The 22889-nt window shown below is 43.4% G+C and overlaps 2 long non-coding RNA genes across 2 annotated transcripts; both read right to left on the reverse strand.

Annotated features, from left to right (window-relative positions):
* Nucleotides 1-75: 75 nt before the first annotated feature.
* On the reverse strand, nucleotides 76-3487 carry LOC109368541. The gene is made up of 3 exons (XR_002116681.2): nucleotides 2375-3487; nucleotides 1930-1989; nucleotides 76-1704 (listed from the first exon to the last, which is right to left on the reverse strand). It is a non-coding gene; the product is annotated as an uncharacterized LOC109368541 (long non-coding RNA).
* A 10852-nt stretch (nucleotides 3488-14339) lies between these two features.
* Nucleotides 14340-16183, reverse strand: LOC109368681. Its single transcript, XR_004160407.1, has 2 exons — nucleotides 15933-16183; nucleotides 14340-14480 (listed from the first exon to the last, which is right to left on the reverse strand). It is a non-coding gene; the product is annotated as an uncharacterized LOC109368681 (long non-coding RNA).
* Between the last annotated feature and the right edge of the window lie 6706 nt (nucleotides 16184-22889).

Here is a 22889-nt window from a genome sequence, read left to right on the forward strand (position 1 = left end):
CAAAATCCAGCCAACAGCCCCACACAAGGGGGGGGAAGAGCACAGCCTGTGCACTCTGAGTGCACAGGCTGTGCTCTTTCCCCCCCTAAACCTCTAAGCCAAGCAACCACACAACCAACTCCCTTGCTAATAAACTGAATAAATCAACAATATACAGATCATAATTAAAAAATACACAGGAAACTTAGGCTAGACAAGTTACCACACCAAAGAAGAACAGTTAGAATGCTTACCCTTGTTCCAGGCTCACTGAGAAGACTCCAAGAGATCTTTCCCTACCGGTAGTCAGCTCTTAAATGGGATCTCACAGAGGTGCAGCTAGGCTCCACCCCTTCCAGTAGCACAGGTGGATTACCTTCATCTGTGCTCCACAGCTGACTCAGCAGCCAATCAGAGGTTCAGAACAAGGTTCAACAGCTCCCACACACTAACCAACCTCTACACCCACTAAAGGGATCCCAACAGGGGCTCCCAGGTCAAAGGACTACACAACAGACACCCACCAAGGAGACTGACCACCTACCCAACACACCACCACAAACAGTGCCTACCTGGGGGCTCTCCTCTACTTCTTCCATGAGTGCAGCACACCTGCCAGCCAAGGATGCAGACTTCCCTCTCAGGATGCCAGCTGCACCACAACCCCAAGTAAGAACTCACCTTGGCTAAGCTGGACCTCACCAAGCTCCCCCCAGGAACAGTTGCCAGAGTCCTGCAGGCTGCACTTCTCCCCTCACACTCTGTCAATCCCATTCTTCCAGGAGCAGACCTGCCACACACCTTGAGGGCTCAAATAAAGAAGAAACAAACACACACCATAACCCTCAAACAAAAACAACTTGTGTTCTCTGGCACCCGATCCCAGGTGAAAACTCCAGCCCGGGGGCAGCACGCACAGCTCAGGCACCAAAGGACACCGCTTACCTCACCGGCACGATCCCCGCTCCGGCCCTGGACCTGCGGAAGAGCTCCGTGAATCGCTTCTCAGAGGGCGCGGGGGGAGGGCAGCCCTCGGGTCTCTCACCTCCTTCGTCTCACCGCCGATGAAACCGCTCCCACGCTCAGGCGGATCCTCGCTGCTAAACGCTCCGTTGCGGCGCTCGCCCTGCGACGACGTCGTCCGATCCCGCTCCCTCGCTAAAGCCGCTTCCCTGTCGCGCGTCACCCGGGAAAGCATCCGGACACAACTCGCAGACCCCTGGAGAAGGTGACTCCGCAGCCTATTCTGTCACTCTCGCGGCACAAGCATCCTTACTTCTGACGTTCCGATCTGTGAATGTTTCCACCTCGCGCCTCCCGTCGGTGCCTGAATGAGCCCGTCGTCACCGTCAGCAAGACCCCTGCACTTCAGATCATTACTGACAGTATGATATTTCCCCCCATATCTTCCACAGCCCTTCTCTCGTCCCAACACAGAAGGCTACCTCCTTGGTCCAGCATCATTTCCCCTCACCGAATCCACCACGACTACTTAGAAATTTTTGCTCATTAGGTCACTTGCAGCTGTCACCTCGACTTGCAGCTGTCCCATCACCTTGTTGTGGAGGGAGGTGAGGCTCAGTACATTCCAGTTCTCTCACCGGAAGAGAAACTCCACCACCTCACCTGTCTGTCTCTCCTATAAGGAACGCAGCCATCCACAACAGCATTCCAGCTGTGCGAGCTGTGCCACCACGTCTCCACGACGGGAACGAAATCAGGCTCCTGAAATTACAAATAAGGGGGAGGGGGAAAGATATCGTCTCAGCCGGCTCGTTCCCACCGCTGGAAGCAGAAGGGGCTGAAAAGCAAAAGGGGCTGAAGCACCCGCGAAACCCTTCTCGGGCGGTTCGGCGGCGGCGCCGTGCTGATCCCAAAGAAGCGTCCGAGCGGCAGCCGCACACGAGCCCCAAGAAGAGAGAACTTACCTAGTGACTCCCAAACACTCACCGCTTCCACCATCTCACCGGGTCGGGATGACGAGAGGCTCCGCTGCAGCCTTCGCTCAGCCTGCAATAGGATAAAACTTGTTTCAGCAGCCCTTTGCGCCGCTTCTCATTCCCAGCGGCACAGAGGCGAAATACGGCCCCGTCCCGCTCGCTCCTACCGATGAGACCGGGAGAAACTGAAGCCCCCGCTAAAAAGCCCCGGAGGAACCGAGAGCCCTCAGGACCGCGTTAGCGCTCGGGGAACCGAGCGGCAGCTCCCTCCGAAAACGCGACGGCAGCCGGGCGGCGATGTTACACCGCTCCGAGAAGCCGGGACGGCCCGGCGAGAGCTCCGCGTCGGCCACCGAACGGAGAGCGGCGAAAGCCCGGCGGCCTCCTGCCGCAGAGGGCGGACGGACCCGAGTGCTGGCCGCCTCCGCGGTCCCGTCGCCACCAGAAGAACTCACCGGTTCGGGCTGATCTTTGCCGGGAGACGTCTCGCCGCAATCTGAAACAAAACAACACAACAAACAGAGAACGTTACAAAGAATCCCGAGGTCTCGTTTTAAGAGCAGCCCCTCGCGGTGCCTCGCAGCCCCGGCGGCGCAAGGACCGGACAAAAGAAACGGAGCCCGCTCCGGCTCCCCCACGCAATGAACTCCGGCAGCTCTCTCGTAGCTCCCGGCGGCCTCCGGCGGAGCTTAAGAGGCTTTGGGGCGGAGCCGCCCCGCTCTGCGGACGAGGTGCAGCTGTGCCCGGGCGGCCGCGGCCCCTCGGCAGCTGGGAGTCGTTGCCTCGTTAGCGGCGGGGGGCTCGTTAGGGCTGGCCGGGGACTCTGACAGTTAGTCACGTGGGCTCTAGAACTGAATTAAGGACTTAACCTGCACTTTCAATTACAGTTTGTTACGGGCTTCTCCTCGCCTCATGGCGGGATTCACTAATAAGTTTAACAATTGTGCCTAATTCAAACGGATCTCATTGCATCTCACACGACACCCTTTCGAAGAACATCTCCAGCCTTAACAGTTTCCAGAGTCCCCTGCTGTGTGCTGTCTCTGTTCTGCTTTCCCTCTCCCCTCGTCCAAAAAAAAGGAGAAAAAAAAGGAAAAAAAGTTTGTTAAACGTGAAAAAACTTTGTACCTGACAGAGAAAATGTGACAAGGCAGCAGTGGAAATGTGGGAGCGGCGACGTGACAAACGCCTGAACGGGTGAACGATGCTGACCAGTGAAATTGGAAGCGGAGCTTCACAAACGGTTCTGTACGGCACAACTCCTCGGCTTATAAAGGAATTATTTACACGTGTCCCTTGCTTTGAGAACCTGCTGTCTGTGAATGGGCACGTCTGCTCAAAGGAAAGAAGTACCAAGTATAGAATCTGACCGAGAGGCCCGAAGAAGTTGCCGGTGAGTTCCTCTCAAACCTCTTTGTGCCTACAAATCACCGGGTGATTTAAAGCTGCCGAAAGCTGTGGTGAATAAAACGGAAAAGGGCAAGCTATCGAGAAGGTACAGAGGTGGCCCCGAGGGCCTTCACGTGCTAATGCGGGATGAAAAAGGCCAGAGATGTGATCTTAGGGCATCCTCCTTCAGCTTGTGCAGATAGCCCCATACTGAGGAGAACCGGGGAGGTCTGGGATGGGTTCCCACTGGATGATGAGACAGCTACTTTATCCCGAACCAGAGCTACGAAGCAATCCTTACGTTTTGTCTTTGGCTGTCAGCGGTCGGACGATGCAGTGACAACGTGCAGAAGGGCTCTGGACTCATCTTGCACTGTGCTACAGCGTCAGATCATTGTTTTTCTTTCTGTACACACGCTCTAATTGTATGATACTGGCAAAGGAGAGTTGGAACTGTGGATGTGTTCACTCGCTGCTTAATGATGCTTGCATAATCGGTGACATACGGGATCTCAATGAAGAATACGTGCAGCGTGCTGTTTGTCTAATGAGAAATTTAAAGTGCATCTTTTCGGGGTTCATCGTGTGGTTGCTAAGAAGGCTGGAATTAGTGAAATTCCTATGTGATTGAGAGAAGGGCTTTCTGTCACTTTGTATTCATAAAAATAAAATTTGATTAAAAAGCTCACGTCTCTTTTCATGGAGGTACGAGAGTTGAGGACTCTGAAATGTACCTAGCATTGATCTAAACGACAGTTACTAAAAGCTCAGGAATCGTTGTCTTGCAGAGAGTGGAGCCTGTCACCCATGATAAATTATAAATATTGCGCTATCTATACAAAAAGGAGTTCTTAACGGTGTCCATTAAAAATAATAGTTTGCAAACCTACAAACATCCCACAACCTGCTTTTAATTGAAAACTTTTTTCCTCAGACACTGTAGGTACATGCTGGCTGTATTTGTTATATTCTGAAGTTATTTTAACTCGCTGTAGACTTCTGCATGTGAAGTAAGGCCCAGGAAAGTCACAAACACTGGCTATCCTTCCCTGAGCAATGCTTAATAGCCCAGCCTGTAAGATGCTGCTTGCGTCCTTAGAAACAAAAGTCTGAAAAAATCTGTGTATTTTCAGCTGTAATCATTAAGCCTTAGCGTTCCTCAAAGGAAAAGCAAGCGTACCAGCTTTCCTCTGCTAACAACACAGAATTTTCAGTCATTTGGTGGCACCATCTCTCAGAACCGTCCTAAACTAAACCCCTGTAATTCAGCCTCGCAGAAGGTTTTAGAACTGCATTTTAGATTAAGTCGTGAGGAAAAAAAGACTGGGAGAGCATTTAACACTTAAACAGGTGTTGGATTTTGAGTCCCGTCCCCTGAAGCGTCTATGTTCATTGGGCTTATGATGGAATTTCAGTCTCGGCCTTAACTGCGGAGCAAATACATACGAGCTCTGCACAGTGATGCTGCTGTGTAATCTATTCCTCTGAAGTGTTCTGTCTTGCTGCAGATCCCCACGGAAGCATATCGGTGGATGCGCAGGCTCTGAGGTACAGATTACGTGCAAGAGCAGTAGAAGAAGCCCACGAAGACTTAACAGAACGAGATACATTTGCAAATGCTTAATAGCAGTTAGTCGTAAAAGGGAAGCCATTCAATCTCTACCCTGCAATTTGGATATTGCAAATCATTCTGCATGCACTCAGGGAAGCTGGATTGTCCTGCTAAGAAATAAATACAGAAGATTCAGATGCATAGTGACCATATTTTTGAACCCGAGCTAGATGGCAACATGCAGCTTTTAATAAGAAGCCCGAAGAAATTACAAGTTGCTAAAATCCAAGCACAACTAGGCATTCCATTTTGGCAGCCATGCTTTTCTCTGCCAACAGCAGTAAAAATGGCATTTGGCGACGCTTCCTTTTAGCATGAACAGAAATGATTGTGAAAACAAACCCAGTGAAATATTCATCAATAAAATGGCAAAATCACTAAATAATGCATTTGTTTGGTTCTAGAGGCTGACCTGCGTGAAACTCTTGGGAGGTGAAATGCAAACTATTATTTTGGCTATGGTGCATTCCTGGGGAAAGACGGCTATGAGAACTCTACATTTCACAACGAAAGCAGTTCATGTTTCAGCTTGAATTATGCATATTCTTCAGTAGGTGGCCTTCTTCCTTCTTCAGCGGTACTGAATCAGCAGGCTGGTGCAGTGCTAGTGGGCGCTTTGCTGCTTGAGGTGCCATCCTTCAGAAGACAGACCGAAAGCAAGGCCTCCTTTCCTTCTGATTTTGATGGCTCTTACAGCAATTTTTTCCCCTAAATTTTGTTTTGTGCAGTTTTAATTTAGTATGGTGTTTTTCTCCTCTTCCTTCCCGCCCTACGTTGTTTTGTGACATTGCTGAGCACTGTTAAATGACCACCGTATTTCCTCTGAAACGGCTGCGTTTAAGAGGTGAGTGAGGTGAAGCCTGCAAACACACCTTATGAACCATTCCAGAGAAAGAAACACAAGGTCACTTGCAATTGTTACATGCCGATATTTACCTGGACAAACTCCAGCTTTTCTGCACCCCGCCAGGAGTTTGCTTTCATTTGTAGTTTAACTACCCAGGTGAAGACAGGCAGCTGAAGGGAACGCCGTCTCTCCTCGAGAGAGCACGAGGCTCGTGCCTGAGAGATCTTTCTGGGTAGGCTGGTGGCTGTCTGAGAACCTGAGTCACGAGCAACCTTCCTCCACAACAACATGAGTTATTAGCGGCAGTGCCGGCCGGTTTGTCTGTGGCTGCCTTCCATCTGTCTCATCCCTCTTTCAGGGTCAGTCTGTCCTACCAGGGGAACTGCACAAGCCTCAGCAAAGTTTGCCTTGTTACTCTCGGGGCTCCTCCTTCATCTGATGTGTTCTGATGAGCCCTGCAGGAGACCAAAATGTCAGAGAGATTCTGGCTTTAGCTCATAAAGCATCTCTCCTGATGAAGTTTATTGTACCTAAACTCGTCACACTGAAGTTTAGTGTTCTGACCGAGAAGACACAGACGCAGCGCTAAGAGAAATAACTGCTCGTAGGATCTAGCATGTGGATGGGGCTGGTGTGGTGGGAGTCGGGAGAGGAAGGAGCAGACAGATCTGCTCATAATGAGAAGCACGGCACAGCCTCTGCGGTGAAGATCGGAGCTGCAGCTTCCCGGTCATTAACAGGGAAACCTCCCCCATGGCCCAGGAGCTGCGGCCCGCTGCCACCGTGACCCCAGGGCAGCGGAGTCTAGAAGCACTGCGGGCTGACAACTGTCAGTGCCTCCCAAAATGCTTCAGGACTTTCTCCTCTCCAAAGAACGCCCGAAGCAGACAAGTCCTCATTATTTCAGGGGGCTTTGAGCCAGAGCCTTTCCCAAGCGACCGCCAGACTTTCGTGCAGACTCTTCAGCCTACAGTCTGGTAGTATGGCTCTTGTTGCAGAGGCTTCTTTTTAGGAAGGGAAAGTACTGGAGGAAATTCTAGCACGTTTCAGACTCTTCACTGCTTGTCAGTTACTCTGGATAGAGAATGAAAACCTTAATCCAAGTGTTAGAAGCCTTCAAAGGATCAGTGCCCAGCTTTGCCAATGAACAGGTTATTCCTGTGTCACCTCTACTTTGGTTTGTGTAATTGATGTGGCAGAGCTACTTTTTGAATCTTGGACTGATTTTGTGCAGAAGAGACTGCTATTTCTGAGCCGCAGTGCTTTCAAGGCATTTTGCAAAATGAGATGTTTTACTTGTGGCAGAGAAGATACTGTGCTTTTGACAAAAAATACCAGCCGTTTGGTTTCTCATGCTCTGTATCTATGATTGGTGATCTCCCACCATAGCAGAAGAGAACTCTACTGCTATGCCAGTCTCTACTTTAGGTGGTGCTTGGATATAGTCACGGGAACTTCAGAGTATCTTATGTGAAGTGGAATAAGCATTCTGAATCGCATAATAATGACTTCTTGACATTTTCACAAGAATCTTCATTTTTCCCTCAAAAAGGCAACAACTCATCAAATTTCAAACAAAAGCTCCAGCAGGCGTGAAAAAAAACACACATATATTTTGAAGGCATAATTGCTGGGTGTTCGAAGCGGATGTCTGGCTAGTAAAGACTGCTAGAAGTACAGATAAAAGCTGTTCATGGTGACGAAGCCTGTGAACCGAGCTACATTTTTGCTAGTTTTTCTAGGAGGACCTGAACATCTTGAAGAAATATGTTCTGCAATTCAAAGTGAATCCCAGGAAGAACTGTCTAATAGCACGCGTTATAAACTCTCCGGCAAACCGTAATGGTGGGAGATCTTTGCAGGGAAAGTGCTTTTTTGTCAGCACTCAGTCGAGTTAAAGAGCTTTCTCATTTTCTTGTAGAGTTGGAATAGTTCTTCTTTATTGTATTCAGCATACATCTTATACACGGTTCACTTACAAACAAGAAGTTCCTGTTCCTCTAACAGTTTCTCTAATCAGTTAATTGGCCCTAGCTTCTCCCAAACAACAGCGATAAGGTTTCTCAAGTGTGACAAGTTAACAACGCATACAAAAGAACCTTCTGTTTACCATTAGGCTCTGTTTGCTGTCTTACACTCCGGTCTCCCAGGGCTTTACAGTGATAAGTTCTATCAAAGGGTCTGATAAGCTCTCTGGTGACTCACTCACAATCACAGCTTCCCCAGAGTTTTGACATCCTTTTTATAGAATGGAATAGAGAGAAAAAGGTTGGCGCAACCTTATCTAAGTCTGAATATCTTTTCTGATCCACTGATCCCATTTGCTTTGCGCTCAGACTAGGCTGGGTGGTCTCTGAATCTCCACATCAAAGCAGACGCTGTGTTGAATCAGGCAATGAGTAGTACACCTGGAGTTTTCCAGAAAGTAAGTATTGTTCTCCCCATTTCATCAATTGATTGAGCCTTGCTGTTATTTGGGGCAGAAAAAATAGCTAGTTGTTTGTATAATAAACTCTATAGAAAGCACAGTTTTGACTCTTTGGGTCAGCACTAGACAATCTGCGTTACCTCAGATAGATAAGCCATTGTAATCCTTAGAACACACTGTAAATTAACTACGTGCTTAATTATTTCACTGGTGGCACAGTAGTATTTTTCTTTCATCAGCCTGATGCTAGCAAATACTATGAAGGAAAACACAGTGCAAAAGCAAATGTGTTTGAGTAAGCTCTACCTTACACGCTTCAAAAGGGAATGTAGGCAGTACAAGAATATGCTTGTGTTACCTGAACAACTTTCGCATTGATCATTTGCTTTTAAATGATGAAATAAAACAAGTTCAGAGCAACTGGAACAATAGAGTAGTCAGAGCATCTCTTTCATGTTTGTTATGGGCTTGTTATGTAATCTGGATAGGAGTCCAGAAGAGTGACTGCAGTCTCAGCTGAGCTTTTGAATAACAGCTTTCAAGTGCCAGGGAAAACACTGGATAAAGTTTCTTCAGTGTTGTCTTTGTTACTGAACACAGACCATTTAAAAAAAAGAAACAAAGTCAGTGATGCTTACAAAAATTCTTCTTTATTTTACCTTTCTGGAGACATAAAACTTGATCTGAAGCATAGTTCCAAAAAAAAAAAAAATGCATTGAGATGATTTGTTCATAAGTGTACAGTGTGTCAGCATCAGCACTCTTACTATGACTTTCATGTCACATATTTTGGAGCCTTGTTCTAAGTCTTCTGGCAGCACGCAAGTTTGGTGCTTTCCATTTTGACTGAATTAATTAGAGAAATTCTGATGATCCTCCCGACTGTGAAATTGTTAGAATTTTTCAAACAGAACATTTGTAAAAATTACTTTTACCCCAGTTAATAATGAGTTGGACATCTGGCTGTATTTCTGTATTGTTTAGATGGACGATAGATCACAACAGGCAAAGGAAATGGTCAGTGAGAACTACATCTATGTACTTATCTTGTCTTAAAGTCAATCTGTTACTAGTCTTGAGCCTTTCAGGTTGCTATAGAAACTGCCGTAGCCTCCAACTGCATTTCTGCCAAGACTAAGTTGCATTCAGTCTCATAGGCTCTCTATTAACTGCAGCACTGACAGACAAAAGCACGGTGCAGGAGGAGCTGAATTAATGGTTTAATTTGATGCATGCATCTTCTCCATATGAGGACTGATCCAAAAGTAACGCCTCCTATTTTATGACCTCAGCAGATGTTGATGGTATGGCAATAGAGGCTGAACCTTCCCACCAATATTCCCTTACGCTTTGTTGCTGTGCAACAGAAAGCAGCAGAGGAGCAGCTTGACAAAGTGGCATCCAACACAGAGTGAGGATGAGAAAGAGGTAGAATTCTTACATTCCTCCCTGCGGAGCAAACAGCACCTGTAGACATCGATTGGCACTTACTGAACATTTCTGGAGACCAGCCAGCAGACGTGAGCACAGCGAGGTGAGGGTGCTGCGTTTCAGCACATGGCAACTGCCATAGTGGATCACCTCCACTGGTGCAGATTTTTTATGAGCATGGCACTCAGGCTCTTGTTCATAGGTGGCAAAAAAAAAAAAAAAAATCAATAGCTACTGGTGGTGACTAAGTTGAAAAGGAGTACTTTGTAGCTGAGAATTTGCTCTCTCAACTAATATTATTGCACTCTGTTGTAACTGCCATGGAAAGAAACAGGAGTATAAATAAATAGGAGGCAATACTTACAGAGCTACCAGAGTACTGTGTTTCCATATTCTTTTCCAGGTTTTTCCTTACAAGCCAGTAAAGGTTTAACATGTATTGGTCCCACAGAGATGGATGGTCTTTGCTGCGACTGCATTTGATGTTTCCTAGCCTTCAATGCCATTGGAGTAGCTGCAAGAGTCTCTCTCACCTCTGCCTTTGTGTAACAGACATGAAAGCACACAGCTGTTTCAATAGATCTCGTAAGCTTGATCACTCAACGCTCTTCATGGTTTTTACTCGGTTTGTGTGAATCAGAGATGGGCAGTTTTTTGGGCAGGCCTGGTTTTAGGTCATAAATGTCAATTTATTGAAGTTGAAACCGAACATGCTGCATGCAAAGTTCAGTAAGACTTTTTTCTTTTGTCCTCAATCTAGCATTAATGAGAAATTCCACCAGGAACATCTCGCTTTCACAACCACATCTCAGATCAGTTTCCCTGGCTCTCAGCATAATGCTGCTGCCAGTGAAATACATTGTTCTTCTGATCCTGTTCGGTGTTCAGTGGTGGTGGACTAGATCACAGCTAGTTAACATCACGCTCAATGGATGTAAGTTCTGAACTTAATAAAAAGCAATTCCCCATTGTTCTCTTGCACAAAAAGAGGGAAAAAAATATATCACAACAGGAAGAAGAGTGAAAGTATTGCATGTATTTCCATTTGTAATGTTAAGCTCTCTTTTTAAGCTCTGCTTGTATGTAGTGGATAAAACATGGCAAATAGTACAGGCACCTTCTGTGCAGTATTTCTTCTAAAGGATGCTTCCATGCTAGTAGTAATAGTGGCTCAAAGATTGATTTATATCCTCTTCTTCTCATTAGAAGCGTTAGGGTCAGCCCACGAACTGATGAATGGACAGGATCAGACTGATGTTTGGCAAAAAAAACCCCACAACTTTAACAACCTACTGCTTTAAACTCGCATATTGAATACTGCCTTTAGATACTGAGCAGCTTAAGTATATCTGTTTCAGCTTCTAAGCTTTTTGGATATCAGTTGGATTTTGGTATGAAATGAATATTATTTATTGGCTCCTGTCGTACTTGAGAAGCCAGATAGTTGCCCTGTCTCCAAGTCAGCTGTATGAGTTATTTTCCAGGCAGCAGCCATGCTTTGTTTACAGAAAACAGTGTTTGCACAGGCATAACAGGTGTTCAAAATAAAGACCCAGTCTGAACACAATACTCGAGGTGCAGCCTCACCAGTGCTGGGTACTGAGGGATGATCACCTCCCTGCTCCCGCTGGCCACACTACTTCTAATGCAGGTCAGGATGCCGTTGGCCCTCTTGGCCACCTGGGCACACCATCAGCTCACATTCAGCCGAGCATCAACCAACACCCCCAAGGCCCTTTCCTCTTCACAGTCCTCCAGCCACTCATCCCCAGGCCTGTAGGGCTGCATGGGGTTATTGTGGCCGAAGTGCAGGACCTGGCACTTAGCCTTGTTGAACCTCATCCCATTCACCTCAGACTAGAGATCCAGCTTTCTAAATTCCTCTGAAGGGCCTCCCTACCCTCAGGCAGATCGATACTACCTTCTAATTTAGTGTCATCTTCAAAGTTACTGAGGGTACACTCAGTCCCCTCATCTAGGTCATCAGTAAAGATATTAAAGATGGGCCCCGTATCAACCCCTGGGGTCAACCCTTGTAGTGAGTTGCCAGCTGGGTTTAACTCCATTAACCACTACCTGCTGGGCACAGCCCTCTAGCCATTTTCTTACCCAAAGAAGAGTATACCTGTCCAGGCCATGGGCAGCCAGTTTCTACAGAATACTGTGAGAGACCGTGTCAAAGGCTTTGTTGAAGTCTAGGTAGATTATATCAACAGCCTTTCCCTCATCTACCAGGCTGGCCAACAAGTCATAGAAGGAGATGAAGTTGGTCAAGCACAACCTACCTTTCATGAACCCGTGCTGGCTGGGCCATATCCCCTGGATGCCACGCACTTGCTGTCTCATCTCACCCAAGGTGATTTGCTCTATGACTTTCCCTGGTACTGAGATCAGGCTGACAAGTCCGTAGTTCCCCGGATCCTCCTTACAGCCCTTCTTGTAGATAGGAGTCACATTGGCAAGCCTCCAATCCTCTAGGACCTCTTCAGATAACCAGGAGCAGCTCAGCAATCACCCCCGCCAGCTCCCTCAGCACCCTAGGATGAAGCCCATCCGGTCCCATGGACCTGTGACAGTCCAGATGGAGGAGGAGCTCTCTAACCATCTCCATCTGAATCACCGGGGTGTACTCTGCATAGCACTCCAGGCTTCCAGATCAGGGCATAAAGTGCCCTGAGGATAACTGATCTGCCTATTTGAGGCAGGTGTAAAGAAGGTATTGAGGACCTCAGCCTTCTCCTTACATCTCATGCCTTCCCTTCACGTTTTGCTCTTATACACGACCCGGACGTGGATCAAAAGTAGGGATGCTTCTCCTTTACAGCCCTGCTGTCCCTCTTGTTTGTCACACCAGCTCTAAGGCAACCCCAGAGAGATTTCTGTTGGAAGTCTTGTGTTTCTGGGTGCGAGGAAGACAAACGGCACAAGCTGCTGGCAGAAGTCAGGAACTGCATTTGAACCAGGCTGCTTAGCAGATAGTGGAAAGATAAAGCGTTGTAATTTACTTTAAGCTTTTTTTCTTCCCCTTTTCTTAAGGTAAGAAAAGAGTGACCATAAAGAGGATTTTAGATAAGCAAGAGAACTAGTCAAATGGTTTATATGTAGCTCAGGCAAATATCCTCATGGAAGTAAGGAGATCCACAGTGAATGGTGAGAACCAGGTAGGGACAAGGTATTCAAGCAAGTCTGCTCAAGTTCTGTACCACTTTTTCTTTCTAGATTGGCAACTGTCACCTAGCACTCCGAGCAAGATGGAAGTTAACACTGCTAAAGTGTGTGTCAAACGTGCAAGCCTGAGCAAGCCTAAAATTTCAAAGTTCTTGCAATAGAGATGCAGTGATTACCTTTAATGCTATTTCCATCTCATCAGCCCCCCTCGTGACCCCGAAATTAATCGCCAATAAGATTTTTATTTTCTGAAGTCTTATCCCTGCTTACCTTAGTGACCACTTAGGAAAACTAAATACATCAGCTATGTTGGTCAGCGTGTATGTCCTTGCATGGCATACAATGGAAACGACCAGGAAGAGTCCTGTAAGGACTCGAGAAAGATGCTTTTTATAATGGAAATCATCGCAATACATAGAAGAGGGCCCACCTTGAGAACAGAAATTGTTTAGAATGACAACTGCTACAAGCGTGTCTAATTATTGCTGGTAAGCCTGCTAAGAACTTCCAAATGCATCATCTGTTTCCAACAGTTTTAAATAACTACACAATCCTTTCACTATTCCCCACTCTAACACCTTCTCCAGAAATGAAGAAATAACATCTAACAATATTCTACGTATTCTTCCTATTTCTTACTCTGACTCAGCTAGATGCACATGGATATTCATGTGTGAATATCCACCCAACTCATCAAGATGCTTTTACTAACCTGCAGATTTATCAGTACATGTAAGTGTTACACGTTGCCCTTCCTCATTTGCAGCACATCTACCTTCTATGTTCACTGTGTACTTTTTCTTGTTAATGAAAACTGAAACATCTTTCTGCTTTTTTGTAAAAGCACTTTCCAAGAGCATATTTGTCATGCTGTTGAAGGACACATAGGAATCTTTTTTACAAATATTTCCACTCAATTAGGTTTTGAAAAAGTTCTTCTTAGATCACTTCTTATTCAGCAGTTTTAACACTGTGGATCATGTCTTGGGTACTTGAGTAAGCAAACCAGACATCCGGGCTAAATCCTGTAATCTGAGTAAAGTCATCTCCCAAGAACACAGCAATATTTAACCTCATTTGTAGGTCACATAGTTCCTCATTCTCTGCCTCAAAATCCAAGATGGAGTCATCCTTGATTTCTCTTTGAAACTGTTCTTTCAGAATTGTACTTTTCACCCAGGTTTCTGCTTCTTCCACTTGTTTTTCATTTTCAACACAGATCTAAACAACAAGCCTAATCAACTTTATTTGCCAAAAATACTTTGCATTTTTCCTTTGGAGGATGCATATATTATAAATATAAATAAGTTTGAACCCCTGTTATCAAGGACGAGTCAACTCTAGAGCACTCGTACTCATTACCTACTATTAAACTGCAAAGATTAAGTTTCCAGTCTCTTCATAAGCTTCCTGACAGTTTCTGAATGTATTTCCACTACAGAACCACTCTTCCAGGCAAGCTAATTGTTTCAGCTCTGAGATCTACAGAATTGCATGTATTGAACCAGTTAAAGACTACGACACAAACCTGTTTCAATCACTGGGAAGGTAACAGAGGTGTACTGCTGTAATTCACATTCCTGAAGCATTTTGGACCCTGACACTTGGATATCATCTCGGTCAAGAAAATGGACTTTTTTTGCACAGCAAGCTTCCTGCTTTGGTGGTTATATAGCCATCATTAGTCTGCAAGGATGAAACGTAAGCAGGGGTAAGTAAACAATCGACAATTACTTACAACATATATATGCAGTAATCATCATTAGGAGATAAGAAACAATGATAAATACATCTCAGGATAAGCTTCAAGTCTCTTTCCACATGCTGATAAATACCCCCTCTCTTTATTTTTACTTTCTGGGATTCACTTTATGATTGTGAATTATTTGCCTTGTTTGCCAAATAAAGTTTTGTGTGCCTTTCTTTTCCAAGCTTGCAGATGTACAACACTCCATGTAGACTAAGTACTGCAGTCAGCCTTTACACGAGACTGCTCAGCTCCTCCATGTAATCCTTCCCTTTCGTTGCTCTTATGAGCTGTCCTCCACACCAGAGACTTACTCACTTCCATTATCAGACTAAGGGAAGCCTGCAAACAGATTTTTAAGCCAAATACTTCTCCATCCTCACTCCCCTTTGTGTTTGCCATTCACTAGCTCAATTTGGTCTACCAATGCCTCTTCCAAGGCAGGAACCCAGATGCAAAGATTTATTTTTCCCCTCTTAGTCACGCAGAGGGTGCAGCAGTGGGTTGCTATTGAAAACAATGGCAAACATTTTTTTCCCCATTCAGGGATAAGAAAAGAAGTTGCAGGCAGAAAGTTGCAACTAATGAGACACAGCTTCTCTATTAAGAATTCTGCTAACATCACCCTAACTCATATCTGTGTTCTCGTCTTTATCATTTAAAGCTTTACCAAAATAAGAGGATGCAATCATAGGTAGATCTTGTTCTTTACAAAGGTTTAGATGCTCTTCTGTCTTGAAAATGCTCCTCCCTATCCTTGTTAAGTGTTTACATATATCACATCAACTGATTAAAGACTAGTTGATGTGACACACTGCATAAGACAGATAGCTGTACAATAAGCACTGAGAAAGAATTCCAACCAACTCCCCATCATGCAAGCAAGCCTTCAGAAAGGACAGAAAAGTTGCACCATACTTAGTTCAGCACATTCGTTTTTGACCTCTTTCCCAGCACCTTCCATCCAAAATTGCTTTAGAGACACCTTAAGAAAGAATATGATTCCATGGTTACTACTGTTAATTCCATTGAAGTCCTGCCTAAGGCAGAATCAGTTACTCCATACTCTCTCATTTTTGAAGAAAGCACAAATTTTAATTGGATAGTGTCATTTAAATATTAGGCTTATGCATTTCAAGCCAGAAGACATCTTGAGAAATCTGAAAAGTTTCACTGAAGTAAAAGCCACAATAACATTCTTCTCCTTTAATCTAAGAGATGTTCTGTGAAAAGATGCTATTGAAAAATTGAAGTTAATAATTTCACTTTTCTGCAATTCTTAAATGCGATATCCAGTAGCATAGAACAACAAGAAAGCTTCCCACTCACCTTACTTAGTCCTCCCTATTAGGAAATAGGACTATTTCTACACATAATAGCAACTGAAGTACCTGTTCAGAGGTTGAAAGTTTGGTTTGATATGTCTACGATGACATCTCCAGTTTCCTTGGTAACATCACCAGTAGCCACTTGGAACGTGATGGAGCCAGTTGTCGTTTCATATAATCCTGTGCTGGGTTTGAAATGGGACCAAAGAAAGCTGCAGGACAAATACAGCCACTGAGCAGAGAAGCATTCATGGGAGCAATGCCTGCAGAGACCACAGTTCATCTCTGGACTCAACCTGTGAGAGCACAGCCCACATCATTAACTGAAAGTCATTTCTCATCTTACAGTTTTTCTCAAAACCACAGTAAGGAGATCCTCAAGAATCACCAGCGAGCTCCAATTTTTGGCTGACAGCATGGACATGAATTAATTCACATGCTGTATGGAACATCTGAGTTCCAGTTACTAAAGCCCTTCTACTGTGTTGTGGATATCTGAGGATACTTAGCTTATTACCTGTAGTGCATACAGGAATGCTGGGACGGCTCAGCCCTTATTATTACTTTATTAATATTACTTTGATTCTGTAGATAAAGGATGCCAGTAATCACTTGCAACCATCTGGTAGAGAAAATTAACTTTGTAATACATTGAAAACATTATATATATTGTGTAATACAAATGCAGTTTTAATGGGAAAATACGTTTTCAACTGTACCTTGTGAAGCCATTATTAGAGATGAGCATGCTTAACATCTCTTGCCATTGTATTAATTTTATGTTCTACAATACAATGCAGAAAGGAATCCTCTGTGGAACATCTATCATAACATTTTGTAAGGGCTCTGATGTCTTTTTTAGACCACAGCTTTTGCCAACCACACAAATTCAGAGCCCATTTTTCAGTTATAGGTTGTGCTTTCAGCGTGATGAAAGTGGCACGTGTGGAGTCACTTGAAATGACAGAAAGCAATATCACAACAAAGGGGTGAAAAGAAATGTTTAGAGTTCTTATAATGCTTGACAAAATAAATCTTAATTCATGTAAGACAGCAGAAAGGTCAGTAATAGCACCTTTAAACAGTTTAGTATTGATTACTTGACGGTGAGAAAGGCAAAAGTTATTCTAGTAAAACATATGAAACTGAAGATTCAGAAGAAAAGAGTAAGGGATGTTCTGTGCTACATAGAGAACTGTTTAGAATGTGGCATAGTTCTGCAAAGAATCCCTTATGTTATTCATCTGTTTTTAAGTCAGGTCATTCAACCAAATCCCACAAATGAATACAAGTAAATAGCTAGATTTAAATCTATGCATGTACATCAGCACTCCAAAGCAAACCATGATCTTTCACACAGAGCATTGCACCCAGCAGAGATGCACTGAGACTGGGAAAACCTGAAAGAGTTAAAATTCAGTTTTAGTCAGAAATTCTTTCAGTTTTTCACTGTACAAATGAAGTTATTTATCCTTAAGTTGTAACATTAGAAATAAAAGCCCCACCAGAATGCAGGACATAGGTAATCATACAGATCACTAATTAATACTGTATTGAAGTCTGTTGGGCATTTCATTTGGCAAATTTAATATCTGCCAAGGGCTTCTCAGCTTTTCCTCTTTCTCTCTTTACGCAACTTTGTATTTGTTTCCTCAGTTCATTTCACCACAGCCCATCCACATTTTCCTCTCCAATAATTTAATTCCCACTTTCATGAGTGAAGCACCATTATGCTTCTCCTTAGGAATCTGTTTTAACCTCACGCTTCATTACAGATTCATGGAATGCCTTCTGAAATTCTTTAAGCTTACTCAATTAGATTAAAAGTAGAGGGAAACAAGCTCATTTTCAAAGAAGAGGCAGCATCAGCACATAGACTTTGATTTACATCCATAAAAATAAAATGGCACTGGGCGCAGTTTATTACACTGCCTTCAGGAAACATCACCTGTTTGGGGACGGAGAGGATGAAAAGGCTTTAAGCAGCTTTTCTTTTTAAATGAAAGATCATTTTATAACCAAAAAAAGCGAAAACCCACATTTAGAAATGAATTAACAGTTCTACTAGTGTTTTAAGCTGTCCTTTTTTCTATCCTCTTGTTCTCAGCATCTCTTCAGAAGAGTGGTAAATGGTTTCATTGCTGCACAGGAGATGTTGAGATCTCATGAAAGACTCAGGGTCCCTCAAAGATGTCACCAGTGTGTTACTGCAGGTCAGCCATGCTTAATTTAGTTTTGTTACCTGGATTCCAAGTGAAACAGACTCAAGTAGCTGTCTGAAGTAGGCTGAATTTGGGAGGCTCTCTCTTCATTTAGATGAGAACTTATGTATTGGATAAAGGAAAGGTTACCAGTGAAAGCCATTTGAGAATATTCATTTTTACGAGTTGAAAATAAAGAATAGAAAGGAAGATGGTCTTAGTGGAACATTTTTCAGCAACGGTCCCCTGCGGAAATTTCTGACAATCTGCAGTCTAAAGTTTGCCAGGTAAACCTTGGGTTACAGGACCAAGGTTCTGCTGGCTTTGGGTACCTCTCCGAAGCCATGTATAACCTACAGTCACAGTGTCTTTATGAGACAAAACTGCTGAACTTTATCTCCCACCTACACTGGTGAAATCCAGGAACTGCTTCTTGGCAGAAAATGTCAACACAGTATCTTTAAGTTTGCACAATTCATAAAGGAATCACACTTTCCACAAATATATATTATAAACAACAATGTAGATTACTCCCCCCCAAAATAAATGGATAACAATTGGATCCTGGAAACAGAAGGTCGGCCAAATATCTTCCAACTGTCTGGAAAGTTTGCTACTGCCTTCAAGAATTTGGAGTTAAGCTCAAGTACAGCAGGAGCAGCGGGACAGAGCACATAGAATTTCAAGGAAAAAAGGTCATCTTCAAGCAGGAAAAGTGTGCACATCCCTTCTAAAACAGCTTCTTAAAATTGCTGGAACAATCAAAACCCAAGAGCAGTAATGCTGACAAATGCACACCTTCATCTCATCCACCTGGCAGTGTATCTAAAACATACACTATCATTCATACAGAATATTCTCTTCAGCATCTTAAAACCCCTTTTGTTTTTCATGATTTCTCAGCAAAGTCCAGTGTCTGTAAAGGCACTGCAAAGATCATTTGCTTTGGTTTTACTCCTGGTGACAGTCATCTATTTTACTGCTTATTTACTACTACAGAATTTAAAGGGACAGAATTTAAAAGTGGAATGAATGCTCTCTCAATACAGGAGACATCTTGCCATTTTCACTATTCTGAAAACACAGGTAGCAGATGTTTCTGACAATCTTCGTTAGTACCAGAAAAATAAACACACATTTTACAAAATCCAGTCTTTTGTGAACTTCGTTACCAGCATTTAACCAACCAAGCAAAAAATTATGGCAACACAAAATAGGACATTAATGGAAAGGCCCCAAAGCTACTAGGAGAAAGGATGTCCTGTGATGCTGGAAATCACTGTAGGCTTCCCCAGTTCTGCATAAGTGTTACCGAGTGCTTCATTCAAGACATTTTAATTCTGTCATCTTCATTCTTAAAGGCAAATTCAGATGTATTCTATACATAGAAACCACTATAAGGCCAAGTGGAATACAGGTGAACTAGACTACACATATTTTTCAAAATAAAGAAAATTACAAAAGTTTTGTATTTTATTAAATTATCCACATACAGTTCTACCATCTTGTCAAACTCCAGCAGAAAGTTACTTCTTCAGTGAAAACTGAATTTCCAGGATTTGACTCTAAAAACAGCGTCCAGAAAAAGAAAATACAATTTTATTGTGGATCATCAAATATATATAGACTTTGTTAAATATTTTATGTTTTCCTCATTCTCACGAGTTATACATTAGATGTTCCTTGTGATACAATTTACTTCACATTTGTTTCACAAAAATAAGAACTCAGGGACCTAAAATAGAAGTAACATCACCTCTTAGTCTGCCGAGGTTGGTATTCTCTTACCAAGAGTTGTCTGTAAGAGTTTACAGTTCTCTTACATCAGTTTATCACAAGTCTCATTGCTTACTCAAGAAACAGAGGCAGAATAGATCTTTGCTTCCCCACTGCATTTTAAAATACACAACACCTATGAAAACCTCCAGCTACAAAATAAGGGATATCAAGATCGTTGTGCCTCAAACCACAGTTTTGCAGGAGCCCTTTCTGTTTCTGTGAACAGTTCACTACAGTAAATTCTCTACATGTGCCTTTCTACATCATGCTCACAACAGAGCTATTTGAAGAACTTTCAAGGTGTACCTCTAACTTCCATACACCACAGAAATAGGTGCTGCACACTAACACACTTTTATTGACAGTGATCTCATGGCCACTTCAGCGATCAAAATACACTTCATGAAATAAGGTAGAAACAATATCAGTACAGCTTCAGTAAAAATACAGGTGAGTCCTCCTAACTGTAACCTCAGCCATTCAAGGTCACAAAAAGCAGAGTTCAGCACTTCGGCCAAGACAAGCAAAGGGAATCTTGTCAATTCTGTTCCAGCAAGGATGTCACAGCAAACCATGGACAGTAGGATAGGACTGTTAAATAGCCTTTGGAAGAACGAACACCTAAACACGTTGGTTTCCTTGGAAGTGTTCTGGTGGCTTATTTGTGAGAAAGCCAAAGAAAAAAAGCTCATCAGCTTGGTTCTTAAAAACTGTCCACTCCATATTTTTCTCTTGTCCTTTTGAAAGCTTGGATGACCTTGCTAGAACTAGACAGGAATATAAAAATCTATGAATTAAGTGGGTGGAATGAAGCTACAGCTGGTGCATCTTACAGGGCCGAGAGTCCTGACCTGATCGTTCATCTTTCACACGCACAAGGAGTCAGATCTTCAGCTTGCCGCCATGAGTGATTCACACGTACTCCAGTTCTTTGTACACAAAGATGGCTCTCTTAAGGGATTATTCCAGCATGTGAAATAGGCAAATTCAACTACAAATGAATGAAATCCTTTCGAAACTCCATGAAAAACCTTTCTTCAAACACTGCATTGGGTCAATCTTCCCTTGAAGGAACTGCACCAAGGGAAGTTCTCATCCTGGAAATATTTTCCGACTTATTTTCTATTTTAGTTTAAAAGTTCAAATAGAATCACTCAGGTTGGAAAAGACCTTAAAGATCATCGAGTCCAAGCACGACCTAGCCTTACTACCCTAATTCTAACAGCCCACCACTAAATCATGTCCCTGAGCACCACATCCAAACAGATTTTAAACACATTCAGGGATACTCAACCACCTCCCTGGGGAACCTATTCCGGTGCTTAACGACCCTTTCTGTGAAGAAGTTTTTCCTGATATCCAACCTAAACTTACCCTGGTGCAACTTGAGGCCATTTCCCCTCGCCCTGTCATCAGTGAGAAGAGACCACATCACTCAACCAAAGCTGTGACAACAGCAATATCAGTCTCGCGGAATAACAACAGTAGTACTTAGTAGTACCTACACTGGAGAAACACTGAAGATTTCACTGTGGATTCAAGATAAGCCAGATATTTAGCCAGATATTTAAAGCCCTTTCTCTTATTAAGCCGAGAAAATCCACGGGATTCATTTCTATTGACCTCAGTGACATTGAATAATCTAAGACTTTCAAGGGGAAAATAGTTTAAGTCAGATGCTGGATGATAATAAATTCTAATCATAAGAATATTTCAGAGAGGAAGCAGCTATGTATTCTTTTTGAATGCCAACAAAGATTAAAAATAACAACAACGTTTTGCACAGGTCCTAAAGAAACCTTTTCCTCACAGTTTCACACAACAGTTCTCTCACCAGCTCATATGCCTACAGAACTCAAATGGTTTTTCCCCATTAATTTCAAGGATACCACTGCAATTTTCTTGGCAAGTTTATAACACTGGATCTCTCTCCTACATACACGGATTCTTCTCTAAAGAAATTTCTCTAAAGAAATGAATAACCCTTCAGCACGGCTGAAGAAAACCCAAGCTTCTCTTTGGATTCCAAACCCACAAACGTTTTATTCTGCTGTACTGTTTCACACTGCTTAGCAACTTATTTCTATCGATCTCGTGGCTCTTCTGCCCAGGCTTAATCCTCCGTGTGCTAAGCATCAGTCTGCAATCTCCTGTAGTGCTGGTAGGGGGCAATATAATTAAGCCGCCTACAAAATGCTCTTCAAGAGAATTGCCATAACTGGAGCCTACAAAATGCCTCAGGCTTTGTTGTTACTTAGGGTTTGTGTTTAATACCGAACTAGAATGCAATATTTCTTTGTCTTTTTTTGGTCCCACAAGAAGTCCACATTGCTTATTTCTTTCCTTTCTGCACAAAAGCACAGGCACGCTCTCCATGCCTGAAAACATTGCTGGGGAGAAAAATTAAGAGTAATTAAGAATATAACCCTCTTTGTTACCATTTTGTTCCTCATCCTCAGCCATCCATTTGAATGGAAATGTTACGCTATGCCTCACATCTGTAAGAAATCCTTATAATAATACGTCAATTTAAAAAAAAAAATCTCAGAGTTACCTCTTGAAAAAGATAAATGAGCACATTGGAAGCAGATCAATTGGAACTACAGGATAAGTATTTAATTCTCCCAAGGACTTTCCTACTCAGGCTCACCTATACAGCCAGATATTCACATGCACATGTGTAATGCTACAGCATGAAAAAGAGCACAGCAGTAAGAGCAAAGTGGCACAAACCCAAGTGCAGCAGCTGCTACAGACACAGTGTTGGAAATATCCGAATAATTTTGCCAGGACGGTATCTCTGATAAAAGCAGATTTTATTCGCGATTGCAATGGCGGGCGTCCCGCAAGCAGGAGCGCACCTATGGACACAGCATGACAACTTTTATACCCTTTTTCTCTCCCTTACCTCCCCCTTCTCCCCCGTTTCCCCACTTGCTGGGTACTCCAGGTTCACAATCTTATCAGAGGATTTAATTGGATCGTTATCTGGTGTTCAGTGCTCTTCTTGTCCTATTGATAAGGTGATTTGCTTGGAATT

Source organism: Meleagris gallopavo, chromosome 7 (assembly GCF_000146605.3).
Source record: "Meleagris gallopavo isolate NT-WF06-2002-E0010 breed Aviagen turkey brand Nicholas breeding stock chromosome 7, Turkey_5.1, whole genome shotgun sequence".
Lineage (NCBI taxonomy): Eukaryota > Metazoa > Chordata > Aves > Galliformes > Phasianidae > Meleagris > Meleagris gallopavo.